This window comes from Ochlerotatus camptorhynchus, unplaced genomic scaffold, assembly GCF_037179485.1.
Source record: "Ochlerotatus camptorhynchus isolate MF236.1 unplaced genomic scaffold, CSIRO-AGI_Acam_v1.1 ptg000193l, whole genome shotgun sequence".
In the NCBI taxonomy this organism is placed as follows: Eukaryota; Metazoa; Arthropoda; class Insecta; order Diptera; family Culicidae; genus Ochlerotatus; species Ochlerotatus camptorhynchus.
This window is the reverse complement of record NW_027040683.1, coordinates 1,064,661-1,087,786: the sequence shown is the minus strand read 5'-3', so window position 1 is coordinate 1,087,786 and position 23,126 is coordinate 1,064,661. Positions and strand designations below refer to the sequence as shown.

At 41.0% G+C, this 23,126-nt stretch overlaps 1 protein-coding gene across 1 annotated transcript in view; it reads left to right on the top strand.

Moving 5' to 3' along the window:
- The window catches only part of side-VIII (sidestep VIII), a 961,237-nt gene that overhangs the window by 15,371 nt on the left and 922,740 nt on the right, over nucleotides 1–23,126 (top strand). The window lies entirely within an intron of this gene.

Here is a 23,126-nt window from a genome sequence, read left to right as displayed (position 1 = left end):
GAACTCCTTAACAAATTCATAAGGGTTTAAAATGGCTTTTACGAAGAAAACTTGCAGGCTGAATTGTATTTATCTAAAGCCACTTTGCTTGATCCTAACCCGTTCAGATTTATGGCAGCTTTTATGGAGGCAAAGGTGCCCTGCAAAAAGTTAAACGTCAAAGTTTGTTTATCTTTCGATAGTTGCGCTGGGGGATCCAGGCTTCTTCCAGGCGGTTTTCTCCCGATGGATTGGGAGCAGTTACCCAGATAGTTTGTGATACTGTTTTATAACATTTCGCATTTCGAACAGCTGGAAGCGCAATCGTTCCCGAAAAAGATCCTCTTCTTCCGGATTGTTAAGGCCCAAGTGCAAAGTGGTCGGAAGCGGAACGGAAACGGAAAGTTTGACAGTTGTCATCACGATGCCTTACCGAAGTCGATTTGATTCTAACTAGTTTTCAATCCGACAAGTAAGCTTTTTTTCCCCTCTGTTCGGGACATAAAACTACTGCGACCAGTAATTTGATCTATTGTAGTATACCCCGTGTCCTTAGTTTGGTGCATGTCGTATTACTTCATCACTATTGAGAAATGATGAACGATTCGGTTTTGATAAAATTGTCATTCTTGCATTTATCCCAAGGATCCGACTCTAATTGAAAGGTCCCGCTATTTATACCCTTCGGAGTGTTAAAACACCCTCCAAAGGCGCACCCCTTAGTCAGTCAAAATTGGATTCCTTAGCAACAAAATTAAGGTATGACACCGATAATGACCATGCATCAGAACCCTAGTTTTAACCACTTCAAACTAGGGAACAACGAATAGAAGATTAGGAATCACATAGATGAAGACTAACTAACTCATTTTTTCCTTGTTTCAAGATCATCCTCGGTGGACAAAGCCGAGTCTTGTCACTATCAACAAGGCATAAAAAGTAACAAGGACTAAAATGTGTTCCTTGGATTACTGAAAAATCCTGCTCCCCTAGTTTGAGGTAGTCAAGACTAGGAATCGGTGGTAGATCTTACATCCCGTAACGTACCACGAAAAGGTGATCTAGTAGGCTTACTCAGATCGGGCTTTTCCGCTGCCGCTATCATTGCGCTTGGGCCTTTACAGAAGTGCACCATCCAACGATTCAGGGATGTACTAAAGCCCTACAGTAAAAGTATGGACGACTGTCACCACAACACTGAACAAAGCTGTTCCAATCGAGCAAAGCGGTGCATTTTGACGGTTCGATTGGAACAACTTTTGACTGACGTCCATACTTTTACTGTAGGGCTTTAGGATGTACGCTTGAATGAAATTTTCGAAGAGTAGTTGATTCTTTCGCCGAATAAAATCGCTGCTATGGATCGGAAACCCGCTAATCTCCGCTAACTAACAGTTTCAGTGATTTGCTGTCGGTTGTTGTTTCGATTGTCATCTATTCGCAAGATCTGGAGAAGGCTGGTATGCTTTCAAACTTTCGACAATGTTTTATGAATTCGAGGGCCACGCTTACTTTACTCTTCTTCGCCAGATGGTCAGTCGTTCATGGTTGTTGTTTATTAATTTATTTGATAAGGCTCAACCGAATAAACTTGCTCTGAGGATTCTTGTTCACTATACAATACATCTTAAAACTATAGTCAAAAGGTACAACACAATAAACATTTTATCTTCCGCTATCTAATAAGCTTCCTCCATCAGAACGGGAGCCGCTTCCAGTGGTTTCATCAAGTCCCCGGCAAGGTGACACAGAGATGCCAGATTTTTTTCTATGCAATTCCGTAGACTTATTCAAATCTACGGATTTCTACGGATTTTTTTTTAAGTCGAAGGTGATATTTTTTTTAGTTCTAAGGTGTTATTTTACGTTAAATGATAAATCGATGAAAGAACTTTTGAAAAACTACTAGGGACAGCCCTCTGGGGGCGTCGGTACTACGTGGTCTTATATAATAAATGTAATTTGTTAACTGCAGCAGGACTTGTGTTTTGTGTAGGAATAGGAATTTGAGCGGGGTTCTCTCTATTTATACTCTTTAGTATGACTATGATTGCCCTGAAAAAAGCTTTTGATATAAATTTTAGTTGGGACATGTTCAGAAATTTAACTCTTTTGGAAAATCTTGGTGGCACAGACATGAATACCATGATACTGTTGCACCTGTAGTTTTTGGCATACTTTCACTGATTGCTTCCCGGGGATCCTTGTTAAGCCATAGCAAAATGTGCCCGTGAGGACTTCCACGGTGCTGAAATTCAATCGTGTCAACCAGCTTGATGAAGTACACACAGCACGTGACTGGATCATCATTGACCAGAGTTGCTCTTTGTGGTACAGTCAATTCCTGGATTGGATCTGTTACGTCATTGCCATTGTGGCCTTCTGACAATCGATGTAGGATATTCAACAAATGGGGCCACTTCATTTCATTTGCACTGAGTGTGAGAAACATCGTAGGCTTCCCAATTAATTATATGATTTGAGTAGTAGCTATACTGAAGATCCGAGATATGTCGCCCCTTCAGTGGTAGGAAAATCATTTTTGCAGTATGGAGAATATCAGAAAATCCACGATTTGTGACTAAATATGCTTTCACAGAAGGAAACAAATAAACGAGTGTTTACCTAATCACCATAGTAATGTACTCGTGCAATTTTCATGCACCTAAAACTGCCCATAAAGACGATAATGAATAAAAACTGAAAATGTTCATGCATTTCCAAATGGTTTCCTACCATTCCCATACATTCGAAAGTGACTGGCCCTCTGGATGTGGATGATGTCAAAGACAACAAAACATGATTAATTGTCGCATCATGGTGAACACATTTCTCTTCCTTTGTTGCCAATACTTTACTGAATTCGGTATTGATTTGAGGAAGGATAGATTTCGCTCAATGCACTGCTCCGTGAATAAGGCGGTCCTTAATGTTGACACGTGTAATGTTTGCGGTCCTCGTGCACTTAAAAGTGCATTGCAAGCCTTCGGAAACTCTAAGGAGAAGAACTTTCATTGTCATATACAACATATGTTGTGGTTTGGCCACACGCCTGTCTTGACGACGAGTTTCACTGGATGCAATCATGAAATATGTCACGCCGTGCTCGTCATATATTAATGACAGAGGAACCCTGTTTTGCGCGGGAGCGATCTCCAGACATTTGTCCTCATTCCAAAGGAGCGTTTCCTGTTGCCCAAGCAGCAATTCTGTCTCATTATCCACGGCAATGGTTTCCAGCTCAATTTGAGGATCAACTGCAGGGGTTTCAAGACCATCTTTGGCGATCTGATTAATTGTGATCCCGTAGCGGTGGTACAGTGGTGTCGTAATCTAATAAGAAAGCCACTCTTTAACCGTAGTTTCCTTTTAAAGCCAGACAAGTACGACGATTACGTGCTTTTTGATGAACACGTTGAAGGCCTGATCATCATCGAGCTGACGGGGAAGAGAGCGTCGTCTCTCTTACATAACGCAAACGGTTGAACAACATTCGAGCAAAAAGAAAATTATCAAATAACTATCATATGACATATGTGATTTCGTTCTAATTCCTCAATTTGGTGTAAATTAAACCATTTCTGATCTGACCATAATAACTAGGACATCGTTGCTTGCTATTTTCAGAATTCACACAAGCAAAACATTAGCAGCTCTTATTATGAGAAAAACTAAAATACATACATTCGTGATGGCCTTCGGCAACAATGACGTATGACAGAGCCTGTCGTATGACATTTTAGTTATGTACTGTAATTTGAAAGCTTGTTTTACAAGTGTCGGAAGCAAAGGCAGTCGATTATCACAGAAAATGTGTTGACTACGGTGACCGCTTACAAGACTGGTCTCGACACGACTTTTATTCGCCTTCACACGGCACCGTCGAAAACATTTCTCTTCAAGCAAAAATTGACAGTATATTATGGAAACTTTCGGCGGAGTGAAGAGATGCCATATTTCACGCACAGTCTGACGTTTGCTTACGGGATATTTCATAGAAGGGAAGAGCTACAGAGTCGCCGTCAACGCCAAATTATTTTATCAAAAAGCGGATAAGTGAGCAAGAAAACGGTTGACAAGTTGCAAGGGTATATTTTACTTTATGCTTCTTTCTCTTCAGAATCAGATTATACTCTAGATTGTAAAATTCGATTCTGAAGAAAAAAATCCGTAGAAACTGTACCGAATTCCGTAGATTTTGCCTACGGATCCGTATTTCCGTAAAAATTTGTAAAATCCGTAGATCTACGGAGATTTCCGTAGATCTGGCATCTCTGGGACAGATATCCTTAGTTTCACGTACCCACTTGCAAATAGCAGATGTCGCCACACAACATAATCAAAGGGATTGTCCTTTACCGCCGCAATGGCATTTCTCTATGCTAATCCAACTTTTTGTTTCTCCATGTGTGGATGTCAAACAACAAGCAAGAATGCTATATGATAAGAGCGAATTTATTATGTTCGTGGTGAAATTAAATAATCCAAACAAATTGAAACCGATTGATGGAGGTTCATTTTCTCATATAATCAAATGGCAGTAAAATACCTTGCTGTATTCTATTTTATTTTTCTCTTGAATATAATCAGCCTACAGATTTTTTGTTATTATAGTGATGCGATAAAGGCTTGCCATTGGCCGTATGAATAATCAAAAGTTTACTTTCCTGTGTTTCTCTATTCTTGTGTTCTTGTGTGTTCTTCTGACATGCAAGACTTCTGAAACTACACTGTAAATGCTAATTAATCACCACAAATATTTCAACGTTGGGAAATATTACGAACGGCTTGAAAATATAATCCTAATGAGCATCTGCAACATTCATCAACATGTTTTTTTTAAACTATCAGGACTTATTGTTAAGCAGGATGTAGTAAACAATCCTTGCAATATCATGATAAAATAGTGCATCAATTTTTAATTAAAAATCCTGCTAGAAGAATATGTCAAAAACTTTGGAAGCATGAAGAATTCTATTCGCAAAAACTTACAAAATTGATTATATTTCGCGGTGAGTAGCAGTTTTGCTGGGTGATGAGGAACATTTTGTAGATCCATTCAAAATTGAAGAAATACATAAAATTAAATGAACTAAATCAAGTCAGGGTCTCACAAAAAATATTCATAATGAGTTTCTAAAACGATGAAATTAAAGTGATAATCTTTTGTTCCACCCGTCCGTATCATTAACGTTATTTCTCGCCAAACTTGAAGCCTAAAGAAACAGATGAGTCCATAAATGTGTATGTTATATTAATTAGTTACACAGTCATGGGAATAGTGACAACGACAACACAAATACCATGAAGAACTCTGAAAAATGTCGTGATCATATAAGTAAAGTGATTGTTAATCAGAATTTTCTAGAATATCTGATAAAATTGAGCTCTGATGATTTTTGCACATGAGTAATGCTCACAGATCCGTTGTAGCAAGATATTAAAAATTCAGTCAAATTGAATAATAAATCACACATTTAACTTAAATTCATTTAAGGCCTACCACATACGTACAAAGTACACCGTTGTATTAACGTTGTACCATAGAGGTAACTCTAAGACCACTGGGTCCCGAAGAAAATCATTATTATTTTTGGCTCACTCAGTACCAGAACAACGGTTCCAAGCAGTCCCAAGCTATTTTACTCACCCCTGCATGTTCTGCATGAATCCACACACCCCTGATGTTATCTGTCAAACTTTCATAGCGAATCAAAACAAACATAGTGTAGTAATAGAATTTCAACTAGAATAGGGTACGTAAATCGTTTGCTTGGGACCAATAGGCTACTAAAGTGGTGAGCCAATTTAAAATCGTTAGTTTCGTATTGATTGTTGGTTGTACTCTTTTATGCTAGTACCTCAAATTGTTCATTTTGCAGTACTAGCTGCGTATAATTAGTACGCTCTTACTCGCTGCAAAACCATTATTTCTTTGTTCATTATCGACGATAAAAGCAATGGCGTTGAAAACACCGAAAACATCCTTGTTCAATTCTCATTTGTTCCAATTAATTCGATCATATATTTTCGTTTTACAAATCATATGTTTAAGCTTTTGATTCTGTACTGCTCAAACACATATGTTACTCAATATGTAAACAAAAAGTTCCATAAACTGATTATGTATTATGCATACTACTGAAAATCAAAACGAAAATTTTAGCTGGCATCACTGGAGTTCCTATGTCGCTAAAGTTTACTTTAATTTTGTTTACTGTACATCATTTCCACCTTCGCCCTTTTCAGATAACACTTCTGAAATTTGTGAGTTTCACAGAACCACCAGCACCAAATTATCGGGGTACACTGGCAATATACTGGAGCTGTAAAGTTGCCCCCCAGTTGGGTTTCATTGTAAAGCAGATTTACCAACGGAGGTCAGAGCGCTTCCACGGTGGTCAGCACTCACACATTCATCACAAAACGGTTGCTTTCCAAAGTCGAAGACGCATCGACTGAAAGAACAGCTGATGAAGAACAATGAGGAGGACTACACAATGGTTGCTGCCGAGTAACCAGACAATTGCGTGACACACATTGAGAGTGGTCTGCTTCTGTCGATAGCCGAGTGAATGAGTCGTTGATGGTGTGCTGGTTCTTCTAAAGAAGAAAATTTTTCTGAAATCGACTTGAATTTTTCATCCTACTTCGTCTATGCTTCGAGATTTCCTTGTCATAAATTTGGCTTTTATTAACTATGAGGAACCATCTTTTAAGCTCAATTTGTAAACAGAGTTTATGATGCACTTTAAAAAGCCTAAAAAGCAACAATAAATGCTTTTTGCCCTAATGAAAGACCTAAAGGTTTTATGGCTGCTTTTATAATAACAGAACACGTTTATAAAGTATTTTATCAAAACATCAATAAACAATTGCTAATGACGTTTATGTTTGAATTACAGAACAGTTTTAAGGAGGGATTGAGAACTTTTTTAAATTTATTTTTTTTTTATATCTTTATTAAGGGGGAAATTTAATTTTAAAACAAGACAGTTTTTGGCTTTCTTGCCAGACTATAAAAGGTTTTCAAACAGCATAAAGCTGAACTACTAAGCAGGAAAGTTTTACACTTTGAAATGCTGTATTTAAACTAATTAGATTGTTTATTGACGTTTTAAAACCATCATTAATCCGAGTGGATGCCAAATGGTTACTGAATTGCTACTTGGGAGAGATACTTCTGTCACTATCATTGGATGAGAAAACGATGATGGAGACTTTCTTCAAAATCTCATCGAATTTTTTGTCATGGCAGAACGTGACAGTGTTGTGATCATCGTAATTATTTGCTCATTTAATGCTACTAAAGTTACTTGTACCGAGGAAACCTTAATAATATATTCACTCTACCGATTACATACGGTTTTTTGCTTAAATTAATCTAAATCAGTTAGAAATGTTTAAGTCAAAACCGCATAAGAATTATTCTCATGAGTGCTTGATCATTGAAAATGACAAGAAAGCTAATGATAGGTAGTTTCGTCTCGTGATAGTGAGAGGACCTGTTTTCTCATCGTCACATGACGGCCGTGATATTTACCAGCTCTGGACGTGGCTGTGCCTGGCTTATAGTGGTCGTATGAGAAAACGGGAGAGTTGCCAGTCTTCTTGATGTGTCCTCACGTCCTTGAGAGCTCAATTTTGGTATCAGAGCATCTATTGGCCAAATTTGAGTGCTTTAGGACTTTGTTTACCCCCCTTAATAGGTTAAGGTATTTCCGAAGCCGGCATTTCTCCTATCTATTAGTTAAATGTGTTCCAAATTCATTTTAATTGTATATTGAATCATCATTAATATTCATTCTGTATCGAGCGGTCTCGTCACAAGACATTCAGTATTAGTTGTGAATTTTTTTCCACCCGTGGTCTTCGACGAGAGTGTGACTGTCGAGAACTTGAAACGTGCCTCGCAGGTTCAATGCTCCCAAACTATGTTAAAATTGATGGTGCTTTTTTCCGGTTCGGTTTTTTTGTACAGAGGATATACAATTGTACCAACTGCAAAAGGCTGGGACATTCGGCCAGTCAATGCGGCAACAAAACTCGTTGTGGCAAATGTGGTGAAAACCACAAAGAGGATTCTTGCCACAAAGAATCAGTAAAATGCGCTTACTGTGGCGAGAATCCTCACCCCTTGCAGGAGTGCCCAGTGTACAAACAGCACTCCGATAAAGTGCAGCGTTCAATCGCTGGACGCTTCAAGCAGTCATATGCTAGTGTAATAGGATGCTTTGTTGATTGTTCATTAACTCTTGATTGCTTGTAATACTTATGAATATTTTAGGTGGACAAAAAGGCGAACTAAGCGGTGGACGCCTGAGCTTTTCCACATTTATATCGCTGTGAAGCAACTGTAAACTCTAGGAATTTATATTTGTAACTGAAACCAGTTCGATTTTGTTTGCCAACCTGGTTAAAATGTCATATATAATTATCTTAAAGCTAAATCGTCCAGCTCAAACCTTTGTTGGGGTAAGAGGTGGGACCATCATCATCATCATCATCATCATATGCACAAATGGTAAAGGCTGCATCAGCCGTCCAGGATGAAAACCAATTTTCGATTTTGACAGCTGAAGAATCGGGCTCTGACTTATTCGATGAGGATGGTAAAATGGACGGATCCTCAAAATAAAAAAAATGTCCTTCCCCGAAAGTGCGCCCTAAGAAAACTAAAGTCACCTTCAGAAGATTTCCAAATTCCCAGGGTAATGGGGATGAAAAAACGAAACCGAAGGCTCCTGCTGATCCAATCTCTGGCTGCAGCAAGAATTTTCCGCCATTACCCAAAACAGATAATAAAAAATAAAAAAGCTCCTCCTCAAACATCTCAAAAGCAATCTAAGTCCAAACGAGGTTTGCTAGCTTTTTCGGACATTGTAGATGAATCAATATGTTCAGCATACAACCCAAGTAACATTTCCAGTTTTATAGAGGTTTTATAGCATTCTATAAGTCTAAATCATGGACTACAGAACCTTCATAAAACCAAAATTGTTACTTGGGAAGACCCTCTTAGAAGCTTAGTTTCTGCCTTGCTTCCAACACTAGAATCATATCTTAAGCAATTGACTGTTTCATGGCCCATCCTTGCATCAGTCATATCTTTCAATGGATAATTCAACTGCCGTAGTCTAGTGCCTAAACTAGACTCGTTCAAATTTTTACTTCACAATTCTGATTGTGATAAATTTGCTCTCTGTGAAACATGGCTTTCTTCCGATAAAGAACTCAACTTCCACGATTTTAATAGGGAAAAGTTGGCTTTGGCAATACCTTAACCTATTATCGTCAGGGGGGTAAACAAAGTCCTATAGCACTCAAATTTGGCCAATAATTGCTCTGAAACACAATGTATCAACATGCCAAAATTGAGCTCTCAAGGACGTTGTTGATCCCCTGACGATAATAGGTTAAGGTATTGCCGAAGCCAACTTTTCCCCTATTTTACGCCTGGATAGAGACGATTCTTATGGAGGAGTACTTTTAGGGATCAAAAAGTGCTACCCTTTCTACAAAATTTCCCGTCCTGCTCTAGAACAAAGACCTGGTATTTTCGAGTATTTTCTCTATGGTATTTTAGTTTTAACGTGTACACATTTACGTATTTTTATGGATTTTTTTAGTATTTTTTGAAATGTGTATTTAGAATTCAGCTGGCTTACGAAGTTGATCGTCCCTCGCATGAGTCTTCCACAAGGCTACAATTTCTATGTCAAAGATATTGATGATTGTCTGGCCGAAAATTGCACGCTAAGGCAGCTTGCAGATGCCGGCGTGGTTGGACCAACAGCACCGGACCTGCAAGGACCATTGCAAGATACCTTGGATAATTTGTCTACTTGGGCAATGAATCTGGGTATCGAATTCTCTCCGGAGAAAACAGAGATGGTTGTTTTTTCTAGGAAGCTTCATCCAGCACAGTTTCAGCTTCAACTTATGGGTAGAACAATCACTCACAGCATGTCGTTTAAGTATTTAGGTGTCTGGTTCGATTCCAAGTGCACTTGGGGAAAACACATAGCGTATCTGAGGCAGAGATGCCAACAGCGAATCAATTTCCTTCGTTCCATTACCGGCACTTCATGGGGAGCCCATCCGGAAGATCTGATAAGACTCTACAAGACCACCATTCTCTCGATTTTGGAGTACGGTAGCTTTTGCTTTCAATCGGCGGCGGGTACGCACATATTGAAGCTCCAAAGGATTCAATATCGTTGCATTCGAATCGCGCTAGGTTGTATGCAATCGACGCAACAAATCGTTTTGCGGAGTTATCGCTCTGGTTACTCATTCGCTGTGAAGTCATGAACCCGCTGGTGATCGAAAACTTTGAGAAGCTGCTAGAGCGGAATCCTCAAACACGATTCATGAGCTTGTACTACGAGTACATGACTCTGGACATCAGCCCCTTCTCGTTCGAACCCAATCGCGCTGTCTCCCATCATTTCAGTTGTTCTTCCGTGAGATTCGATCTCACAATGAGGCAGGAGAATCAAGGAATTCCGTTCCCTGATTCTCCCAACTATTTTTGCGTACAAATACCGCCACGTCCCCACCGAGAAGAGATTTTTCACAGATGGGTCGGTGATAAATGCGTCCACTGGTTTTGGAGTATTCCACGATCTTCATAGCGCCTCATACAGGCTTCAAAAGCCGTGTTCGGTATACGTTGCTGAACTAGCAGCTATATCGTACACGTTAGAGCGTATTGCCTCACTTCCACCTGAACATTATTTCATTTTTACGGATAGCCTAAGCTCCCTGAAGGCTATGCGTTCAATGTTGCCGATGAAGCACTCGGCGTATTTACTCCTTTTGTCATTGAGTGCTTTATCAAACAGCTCGCATATCATCACCTTGGTATGGGTCCCTTCTCATTGCTCTATCCCGGGCAATGAGAAAGCGGACTCGCTGGCCAAGGTGGGCGCTATGGAAGGCGATATTTACGAGCGACAAATCGCCTACCACGAATTTTTCACGATTTCTCGTCAGCAAGTCCTCGCCAACTGGCAACAAAAGTGGAATGATGGTGATCTGGGAAGATGGCTACATTCTATTGTCCCACAGGTTTCGATCAAACCCTGGTTCAAAGGGTTGGATATGAGTCGTGATTTTATTTGTGTAATGTCCAGGCTCATGTCCAATCACTGTTCGTTAAACGCCCACCTCTTCCATATTCGGCTCCGCAAAGCTAACGCATTTGAGCCTTGACAAATAAATGGATTATAAAAAAAAAACCAAAACGATGGGTCATCGCATTGCTGAGAACCAGCCATGTCAACTATAAATCGACACGCATTTTGCAGCCTTGGCACCTTGAGGAAGTTTCGATGGCTTGGGATTATGTCAGTTAACAGCGTCTTTCTGTTTCAGAACAGTTTCAGATATACTTATTCCTTCAACATCCTTATACATGTAACATTCACATCATGCTAATATTGTTTTAGATTTTAAACAGTTCTATAGTGGACCCTACACGATTGCTTTTATTGACAATAATCGTATTGTCAATACATTCTATATTGACGACAATACATCGATATTGACAATATTTCTGTATTCACATCATCAATATTATTGTCAATAATTCCCCTCCACGTCAATATATTGATACGTGTGGGGTTCGCTATAAGTCTATTTTTTTTCTGCGCAGTACATCAACGCCGTTCGAAAAGTTGCACGCACAGTGCGTAAGTTATGACAACGGAAAACCTACACGAAGCGTTTTCTACGTAGACACGAAGCGTTCGTTCCACCCTGTTCCACCCATTCGCTCGGTTCGTTTGCACTCGTTCAACGCATAGTTTGGTTACGTTCGCAGCATGAGAAACAAACGGAGGGTGCAAGATGGGAGATGACAGGTGGGCAGGAACTCACGGTCTCCCAGTGTTGGTGAGTTCTTTGCCGTTAATGTTCACGAAAAGTTCACTATTTTGCTATACAGAAATTCAAAACAAAAATTTTTATCTGCGGATTTGGACAGTTTTTGACCTGTTTAATACGACCGGAAGGTGTATGCTGGTCACAAATGCCGTGCCAAACTGATTTCCTACGCAATTAACCAATCTTTGATGTGAATTTCGCCAATAAACACGAGGAGAATTTCTTATAGCAAACTTGCCATAACAAAATTGGCATGGTTCATTTTAGTAAACAAACTAACACTTCTTCCGACTGTGGCACCTCTCTTACTCGCCTAGGCATCAGGGTGCTCGCTTTCGTACTAGGTGACATCACTGCTTAAAGTGAACAAGCATCTACGTCCTGAATTGCTTGGATAACAATAATGTAACACAGAATACACGGAATTACACTTTTTGTTCACAGGTGCATCTTTGTCATTGACGGAAAAATGAAGGAGATTTTGACGAAGGTTTTTTTGAGGATCAAGTCTGTCAGTGCCTATGAGACAACAATTTTGTCAATATCGCGCGAAAGTCGGTCAAAAACAATGATAAATATCAGTAAAAAAATCATGGCTACTATGTCACACTGCATAATACAGATCATGTCATACGATTATCGATTTCTTAAACAATTAACAACTGTTTAATTTTACGTTTGGTTAAAAACCAATCTTGGGCAAATTTTTACTATGGAAATTTCCCATAAGTATAGCTATAGAACTTTTTAGCAGTGCAATATCAATAAGGCTAGAAGACAATGAATTTGGTTTTCCCAAAGTAAATTCCATATAAACTTCAAAAGGTTTGTGCCAAGTTAGTTTCTCACAAATTAAGTTTAAATTTTGGAAGGCTAATTAGGACCCGATTTGGAACCGTTTGAGTACTGTGCATCAGTCCACTGAACAGTCCAGTTTCGGTTGAGATACGTTCAGGGAAATGTTATAGATAGTAGTTAGAATTTCCCGAACGTACTACACCCGGATAAATTGTGTGCGGGCATTTACAGTGACAATCAAAACCCTGTAGGTAGATTACGATTACCTGCCTGAACATACAGATAATCTAACAAATTACTTAATTTTAAATATGTTCCATAGTGAGGAGCACCACAGAAAACAACCTCTGGTCAAGAATCGGTTCTCCCCTAAATCCAGTTTCGTCTCTTCAGCGTAAATGCTTGCTCGCCGCAAATTGTTTACATTAGTGGCCAGCCCCCCCCCCCATCTCTGGCCTGATGCTTGTTTCAAACCACTTTCTCAAACTCTCCCCGCACCCACCTTTCTCATCGCCTCATATCCTATTCATAAAGCAAATTTTGGCCATTCCAACCGGTCGCCATCGGTCAAACCTCAAGCAAACACCAGCAAAACCTTCCGCTCGGCCGCACCACCCATCTCCCGCAACAAGCTTACCCATCATACCGAACGACACTAATGTTTGATAATTTCCTCCGCAGATTAGCAAATAAAATCTCGTGGGAGGCAACCGCTTCGTCGGTGTTTCTATGTAATGAATGCGAGCATACATGCGTGTTTGTGCTGTAAATCCAGTAGCCAACGTCGTCGCCGTTGACTACGGTGGCGGCGGCGTCGTCAGCGACGAGGATGAGGACGACAACAAGACGCCAGCGATCTCTCGAAGCCCACCCCACCCCGAAAACAAATTCGACACTCGGTTTGGTGGTGCTTGGACTGGTGGCTTAGTATAAATCCGCCACCACCGGCACCAGTCACAGGGAAATTTATATGAATAAATTTTGGTGTTTTACATCTTGCGCTTTCAACCACACGCAGCCAACAACCAGGGCCAGGGCCGGGGGTGTGACTGGGGAGATTTAGTTTGGTCTTTGTATGGAGCTGCTTTGAAATGGTTGTTTTTAACCCGTTCCCGCTCTCTGGCAAAAAGCAGTGCCGTGGGGTGGGTGAAGCACATGTAAATGGGAGCAAAAAGCTCGAGTAATTTCTATATTCATGCGCTGCTTGGCTTTCAATTTGATTAAAACTCTGGAAAGAGTACTACAATGACGCTTAGAGGGAAAGTTCTTTTTTGGTCATGGCTCCCGGCTGCATTAGCTGGATTTGCGCTAGAACTAGAATAGAGCTGTTTTGTTTTCTGCCGAGGGTTGAAGAGCTTAATTTCGGTTTTAATTTCATAATTGAAGTTTCATCGCAGTGGGGTTTGCACATTTGAGCTAGACTGATTAATTTCACCGTGAAGCTTGTTTGTAAAGTTATGAATTGATGGATGAACTTTGTTAGATTCCTACTTTTCCCAACTTACTTCGTGGAATATTTATCATTGACGAATCGTGGAAAATGATCGGTGCCTTCAAGTATAATTACATCGGTGGAAGATGATTAATACTCTAATTTAAGAAATTCGTGGAATCATCGGAAATTGCTTCCAGTTAGAGCGACTATCATAAGTTCTGGAGAACTGGTAGTTTAATGTTTGTTATCTACCGTCGGGCAACAATTGGTGAAACAGGTTCTGGGAAATATTTTCAATGTCAGAGTCGTTAGAATGCTTTCAGACACAGTGCTTTGCCGTTTTGGGCTTCACAACTCCATGAGCTATGAAATTTTCCCAGTTTTTAATCACTAATCTTCAGGATTGAAAGAGCCGTTTCAACATTTGAATCACCATAAACGGTGCAGCGGTGGGTTAGGAACCTTGAGACAAATCTTAAATTGCATTTTGACGTGGGACTACATCTGTGATTTCTATATGGGAGTACACTTTGTGAAAACCGAAAATGGAACATGTAACAAAATTATGAAATATTTTGAACGTTAATAACTCAGCTGAACCAATTTCAACAATTTTAACACCCAGCGATCAATATCTCTACGCATCTGTCATTTTTCAAAATGTTACTTTTGAAAATTTCCCGAATGTGCAACTGTTGCTATAATAGTTAAAATTAGCACCGATTGCCTGCGAAAAGCGATTTCAAAGTTGAATTCGATCCGGTCTCACCATATGGTGTTTATTCAATCACCGCGGGGTGAGTGGTGGTGTTCTCCAGTACCGAACGAAAGGCTCCCTCGATAACAATTTTCTGTAGTAACGTTTGCATTAAAAAAATGGAAAGCTAAGACAGATAATTTCTTTTGATAAATTTCCCATGGAAGGTAATTATTTAAGCTTACTTGCAAAAAAATTCTACGCCCTTGCAGTTAACCGGAACATTCGCCATAGCGGACGAAAACATGCGTGTAGGTATGTTTTTGAGTTCTTTCTTCGTTTTATTTATCAATTCCTCCTCAGTTTTCGCGACAATATTGTTGGAGTAGATCTTACGCTTCAGGTTGGCCCAGAAATTCTAGATGGGACGCAGCTGGGGGACGTTGGGCGGGTTCACCGACTTGGGTACCACATCGATATTCAGCCGCTCCATCTCCTCCAACGATCGTTTCGAGTAGGGCTGACGCCAGATCCGGCCAGAACACCGCGTCTTCAACCTTATGGTATTTCTTGATGAACGACGCAACTTCTGGCAGGCATTTCGTACTATAAATTTCCCCGTTCACGGCCAGTCCGGAGTGAAAGAAGAGCGGCTTTGACATCCCCTTCTCGCTGATTGTCAGCCACAACAGCACCTTCTTGGGGAACTTGGTGTGTGAAATGAAATTCACCTCGGAGCTCACTTCCTTCGTGGCGGAAGTAAAATACGAAGTGCCCTGCCAATCGTTGTCATCCAGGGTGAGATAGGTCTCGTCGTCCATCAATACCGCCACGTCGCGATTCGCCGGGAAAAACGAGTTGACCATCTTATTCAACCGCTGCCGCTGCGTCATTGCCTGTAGCTCTGGAACCAGTGGACTTGACTTCCGCTTCCTGACATGTATTTTCATGTTCGCCAGGTACTTTTTCACTGTTTGTCCGGTTGCACGCAGCGATGTAGCCACTTTTCCCTCGGTCTTCCTCTTCAACATCCTTTGGAGCTTCTTGTCGCTCAGGGTCGTCGGCCGTCCGGAACCGGGCTTTCTTTCGATGCTCTGATTGTTGTCTAATAGTGCCAAGATGTTGTAGATGCCGGAACGGGCGTATCCGGCGTCCACAAAGTGCCACACGATGTCCGTTTTCGAAGCGGCGGGGTACCGTTCTTTGAACGCGCACACTTCTGAACGGAGTTGCTTCACTGTTTTTGCCATCACGGTTAGAGTTCGACTGATAGAGCTGTCAAATTTTGTCTGCTGACTCATGGGTTACTATGATTGATGCTGCATGCGTAGTTTCGTCAGTGCGGGTGAAGGTAAAACCATGAAAAAACCCATTTTTTTAATGCAAATGTTAGTAGGTATCAAAATACAGGATTTTTTTCCCTAAACATGAAGATTTTGGAAAGCTATAGTATTTAACAAAAATATTATATTCATTCCATTAATTACTCCGTAGAATGATTTAAGTCGAATATAATTCAATTGTAAACTTCTGTTCACAAATTAGCTATTAAGTGTTAAATAAATTTAACAATGCAATTACAATATTGTGGTTTACACCGGAAGATGTTTTGACGTAGGATTACGTCTTTTGGAAACAAATTGGGGGTGCAATTTAAAAAAAAAACCAAAATCGACCGCGTTACGAGACGTGGTCAGATTTTGACCACTTATAACTTTGTCAATAGCGGATGGATATTAATTCTAAACAAGCCAATCGATTGGAATACCAAAATCTGATAAAATGAAAACTAATTGCTATAAAAATGAAAAGTAGCACCGATTGAGAAAGCGCTTTCCCTAACACAGATTTTAAAATCAAATTCACTCCGGTCTCACCGAACGTGTTTAATCAATCACCGTGTGTGGTGAGTGGTGGTGGCTAGTGGTCATCTTTAGCACCAGCAGCAGTACTTTCGGCGCGTGGCGTTGTAGATTGTGCTCCAGTACACGACGAAAGACTGCAAGCGCAAGCTACAGCCCACTTAGTGGTCCATTTGCCGAAGAAGGAGGAAGAAGTTGCACCGCTACCGATCGAATTTCAGTTGCTCGTTGTGAGCCACTGTGGGCCATCTATGCCAAGCGCGTCACCGTTCCAAACAGCCTTATCTTTGTTGAACACCTTAATAGCTCAGCATTGCTCAACCATCACGACAAAACGGTCATTTTCAGGACCACCATAAATTTGTTAAAGATTATTTTCTGGACACTTCTCGCGTTACCTTTCAAAAATCGACCAATCGATTCTCTTCATCTTTCGTTAATTACTCGGCTTCAAAAACATGTTCAGCTGTTATTATCGTCTAATATGTACGCTTAATAATAGTTTTTTTTAATAGACTAAAGGGTGTATTCGATATAAATGGCACACCGAAAATCTTCAGTAACTTTTGAACCGTATTAGCAAAAACTACAACAAACAGCCTTATGGGGTTGTACCATAGAGGTAACTCTAAGACTTGAAGGTCCCGAAATAACGAGCTCAACTTTTTGGCTCAGCTCTGGTACTCTCTTCGGTCCCAAGCTAATTGATTGACCCCTCGAAACATAGGAAAAACCAATAACCCCTCATTTTATCTGTCAAACTTTCATAGCGAATCAAAACAAACATTGCGTAGTACTAGAATTTCGACAAGAATGGGATACGTTAATCGTTTGCTTGGGACCAATAGGCTAGTCAAGTAGTGAGCCAATTTAAAATCGTTAGTTTCGTATTGATTGTTGGTTGTACGCAATGGTGACGTAGGACTACGTGGTCTTATATAATAAATGTTATTTGTTAACTGCAGTAGAAGCTTGTGTTTTTCTAAAAGGAATTTGAGCGAGGTTCTCTCTGTTTTATATTATACTCTTTAGTAAGACTACGATTCCCCTGAAAAGAACCTATTGATATGAATTTTAGTAAACTCTTTTGGAAAATCTTGGTAGCCCTGAAAAGAGCCGATGTTAGCACAGGCTTAAAACCTTTGGAAGATGATGATGACGTGTAGGCAGCTGAATCAGTAAATCGGACCGGACAATCCCATATTCTTCGGTTCAATGATTGGGCGCACGCAAGAGTCTCAACCCGTCTGCTGCTGGGCAGGGGTTGAAGTGGTGTCTGCGACAGGTTGGAAGGCTGCAGAATATCAGTGTCCACCCAGCTGACGACTGAACTAAGGGACTTAGAAGCAGAGGGGTGAAAGTTAATTCTCTTCAACGATTTCCTCATTTATTGACCATGGCTTCACCAACCTACTTCACACCATTTCTGCTATGCTCTTCTATCATCCAGAACAACAAATGTATCAATGAATATGTTTGCCGTCGAGTTATTATCGAAACAGAAATTCGATGTAGAGAATCGATCAAAATCACTTGCACCGCTGCTTCCAAGTTTGGTAACAAGATTACAACTCTGAAGAGCATTTTGTGTAGTCGTCTGGAGCGTGTGGTTCTGAATATGGCGATGAGTGTGCAAAATGTTATGCTATTGCATCCTCCCTATTCTCACACGCCCGAAGATCGGAGGCGAATGCCCCTTCGACTTGTTTCGTCTACTAACGACTCTCTGATAGCAGTGTTGGGGAAGCAGCAAAACTACATCGACATGTTTCGTCTAGAGACAATTCTCTGATTGGGGAAGCAGCATATGCATGTACGTAATTGGTGGATTTGTTAGTTATTACGACGCTTTTGGACAATGCTTGGCATTTACCACTTTATCAATAGTTTCTTGTTGAAAATCAACAGTCGGAAGCATTGCTTCGTAGAAATATTTCTGATCGATTGGTGATAAAATTATTGAAATTGGACCAGAGGCAGCTGATTTATTGACGTTTAAAATCTTTCATTAATTCGTTACATGTTTAATTTTTGGTTTTCACAAAGTGTACCCCCATATAGAAATCACAGACGTAGTGCAACGTCAAAAACCAGAAAATTTGAGTTTATCTTATTCATAGTGCATTGTTTACATCTGTCAAGTGTCATAATTATTCATACAGTAGTTCCAGTCATGTCGTAGAAACGAGAAAATGCCCGTGAAAAAAAAAATTGTGCACTTACAATCAAAATCCAGAGACGTCCCAACAACTGTGTCTCGTGTGATAACAACCTTCAAGGAGCGTCTGAGTGCCCGAAGGAGTGGTCCAATGGACAGTAAAATGGCCAGGAAAGTGGTGCAACAGTTCCAGAACCGTCCAAACATGTCAATTCGGGATGTCGCTAAAAAGTTCAAGGTGTCAGTCGGTTTTGTGCAGAAAACCAACGTGCTGGGTCAACTTCCTGGGCAAGAATATTTCGTTTCACTTTTTCTTCATGTCTTCCTCAGATTTGACCTACTTGGGATGTTTCCGTAGTGCCTGCTTCATAATAGCCCAGTATTTTTCGATGGGCCTTAGTTTCGGTGCGATGGGGGAGGTTCATGTCCATGGGTACGAAAGTGACCCCGTTGGCTTCGAACCACTCCAGCACAACATTTGAATAGTGGCACGAAGCTAGATCCGGCCAGAAGATCGTAGGGCCCTCGTGTTGCTTCAACAGAGCAGACGCTTCTGTAGACACTCCTTGAGGTGGATCTCCCCGTTTACAGTCCCGGTAGTCACGAACGGCGCACTCCGTTTGCCACATGAGCAGATCGCTTGCCAAATCATGTATTTCTTGGGAAACTTTGAAAGTTTCTGCTTCCTTACTTCCCCCGGAAGCTGCCGGAAGTCCTCCTTGACGTAAGTCTCATCATCCATGATGAGACAATGCGGCTTCGTCAGCATCTGGGTGTACAGATTCCCAGACTTTTCCACCGCAATTTTGCCAGTCGTCACTATTTGGAGCCTTCTGCACTTTGTACGTATGCAGTCTCTCGCGGTCTTTGACTCTCTGAACGAAAGACTTGGACAGATTCAACTTTTTGACCACATCCCTGACCGAAGCATTGGGATTCCGTTTAAACGCTTTCACAACACGCTTGTGATCCTGATCACTAATATAACATCCATTCTGACCGCATTTCTCCTTCCGTTCGATGCTCAGGGTTTCGTAGTAACGTTTAATCACACGACTCACCGTTGACTGCACGATTCCGAGTTGTTTTACATGTTCCGATGAGAGAGTTGAGGATTTTCCAGGTGCTTGCGCAAAATCAGTCCACGACGTTGCTTTTCGGGTGACGCCATTTTTTTCAACTTTCGAAAAACTGACAGCGATAAAAATACAGTGTAAACAATACACCCTTAACTCAAGGGGCAATCAACTCTGCACACTGTGCCAGAAAACAGCATGGGCACATTAAGGCACACTTTGATAAGTAGGACACAAACAATATAATATAAAACGGCAACACTGTTGAGTGTCGACGTTTTGCCAATCGTTGCTAAGGTTTACTACTCGGTTCAATTCTTTGTTTACTCACAAATGAAGCTAGTGAGAGAGTGCCTTACATAAAACCTAGGATGGTGATACAAGGATTCAATCAAGAATTTAAGAACAACAAATGGGTACCCGCCGGTGTTGAGGATCTTTCGAAAAATTCTGTAAGTATTGTCTGAATCGTGAATCTCTTCAAACCTAGCAAAATTAAGTCCATCTCTTCCGAATCACAGCACAAATCTCAGTGGATCGTGTTTTTATCTGGAGCCGCTTCTATTTGGGCCTCATATTAGTCGGGTTCATCTATACCATGGCCGGTTCTTGTCGGTACGACAGTCAAGACGGCTGAAATGGGTTACCTCTAGATACGATTCGTTTTCGATGATGGAATAATTGTGAAAAATGCCCGACGGTTGCCTTGGGTTACTCCCAAAATTTTATCAATATTAAGCAAATGGATCCCAACTATACGACGGGGGTGGTGGAACACCTACGCTATGCTGTTACTCGTACGAAAAGAACTACGAAGGAACTATGAGCATCGAGCTTGATGAATCCTCACATTCAATACGACTTGCGATTCCCTTGATGAACATCGTGAAATATCGCAAAGTTTCCCAACGCTGCTCATATTCTCGCCCACATGGTTTACCAGAGGTCACCCATAGACGAGTGCACGGATGGATTTAAGTTCACTCACTCGACAAAAAGTGACGCAACAGCGGGGCCCTGTTTACTAAAAATGAACACATGAATAATACTCACCTAACATTTGAAACGGGTCTATCAATTTATGTACACAAAACTTGTTAAGCCTTTTTCGCGCGAACCGAATAAGCTCACGCAAACTAACAAAACCATCGGGCAGATGAAATTCTCCACTTCCCGATAGTGCTCTTGGTTTGCGTGGGCGTACTTCGTTTCTCGTGAAAACGACGTAGCAAATTATTTACAAAAGTTGATAGCCCCTTTTCAAATGTTACGTGAGCATTATTCATGTGTTCATTTTTAGTAAACAGGGCCCCGCTGTTGTGTCAAAAAGTTTTCAGTAGATGGACAAAAGTTCACCCGTGCACTCGTCTATTGGAGGCGCTATTCCAGAATACAGTTCTTATTTTTGAACTTTGCATTTTATACGAAGCATACAACGAAGGATCAGAGCAGGATCTTCTGCGAGAGTTGAGGTACATTAACAATTTTACTATGCAGAATTGACAATAAAGAAGAAATCAAGCTTATCATAGGGGTCGCCAGATATGAATCCCGGTCTTGTCGAGTATCTTCGGGACAGAAATTTTCACATTTTCTCCTGTGTTTTCCCTCGGATATTCTTGGCAGTCACTAATCTCGATTGGCATGGACATCGATGGCATGACCACAGGACTTTATAGGGATGACCATAGAATGCTATAAGCGTCTAACTGAGAATTTCAGAAGAGACGTGAGTGTTGCTAGTATCCAATCTACGAAGTATATCATAACAACGCTAACGCTAACTCTAACGATATGACCATAGAATGCTATAAGCTCTTGAATCAAGAATCGCCCACGTCTGTCATCTGTGTGGATTGGGCGGATTCTGCTCGCGTTCTATAAAGACCTACAGGCGCCGGATAAAGCGCTTCCGCTGAAGTTTGCGGTGACCAAGAATCCTGCATATGACAGATGCTTCGAACATAACAACAGGGGGAGATGCTTGTTAGTCTTCATCGGTGATACATTGCGGAAGGTACCTCAACTGCATCAGATCGCAGCTTTGTAGGCTTGGTGATGTGTAATTAGGAGGTGGTAGAAGGCACCATAATCAGCAATATGATAGGCTTGGGTTATATCTTTGGGGACACGCACTACTGAGCCGATCAGATGATTTAAAACTGGTTCGACGATGTTGCTCCTAGCGTGGGATTGCACTATCGTTCGTTCCAGTTCTGGGGAGGAATTTCATTCTTCATCGATCGGGTTTCTCCTTTGTTTCTGTACACCTGCAAGCAATCAACAATTCAAAAGGACATCGAGCCAGAATCTTGTGGAATTTGCTTGAACACCATATTGGTTTGATGGTTTCCAGTTCCTCTTCCACCTCTTGACCCGCTAACGCTCTAATGAGAATGAAGCTGAATGCTTTCCGTCCATCCAACAGAGAAGTTGAGAATGTAAACACAATCACAAAAGTCATAACTTTGAGGGTTGCCAAACTCATGGAATATTGACGCCTTGATAGGCATAAGGCCTGTACTCGAAAAAAATTCACCAGACAAAAGTATTCGCCAAAAATTTATTTTAAGTCGGATTTTCTTGAAACTTTCAGGGAATGAACTAATACATATGGATTATGTTTCGGCATAATTACTCTATTCGATTTTCTTTCCATCGCTGAAAGCCCGCACCTTTCCCTTAAGACCCCTCATTACATTTTGTGCAATGGTGGAGCCGACCTTTTTGGTCACTTTCATCCATTCTTCCTTCAACTCCAGCTCGTTCTCAAATACCTTGGACGATTTTCGAACTTTGGCCTTCATTATGGCCCAAAATCTTTCCACCGGACGAATCTCTGGTGAATTTGGGGGGTTGGCGGTTTTTTGGTATAAAAACAACATTATTGTCTCTGTACCAATCAAACGTCGATCGCGCGTAATGGCATGATGCCAGGTCCGGCCAAAATAATGTCTCGCCTCCGTGGGACCGCAGGAAGGGCAACAGACGCTTCTGGAGGCACTCGGTGCGGTAAATTTCGCTGTTGATGGTACCCCATTGTGATGTACGGTTTACTCAGTTTACCGCATTGGCATATGGCCAGAGCAAGTATTTTTTGGCGAATTTGTCCACTTTCTTCTTCCTTATGTCTTCCGGAACATCAAACCATGATTTGAGAACGTAGAACTCCAGCCCCGGTATCTGCTATGCGTCTGCCTTGATGTAGGTTTCGTCATCCTCGATACAGCTT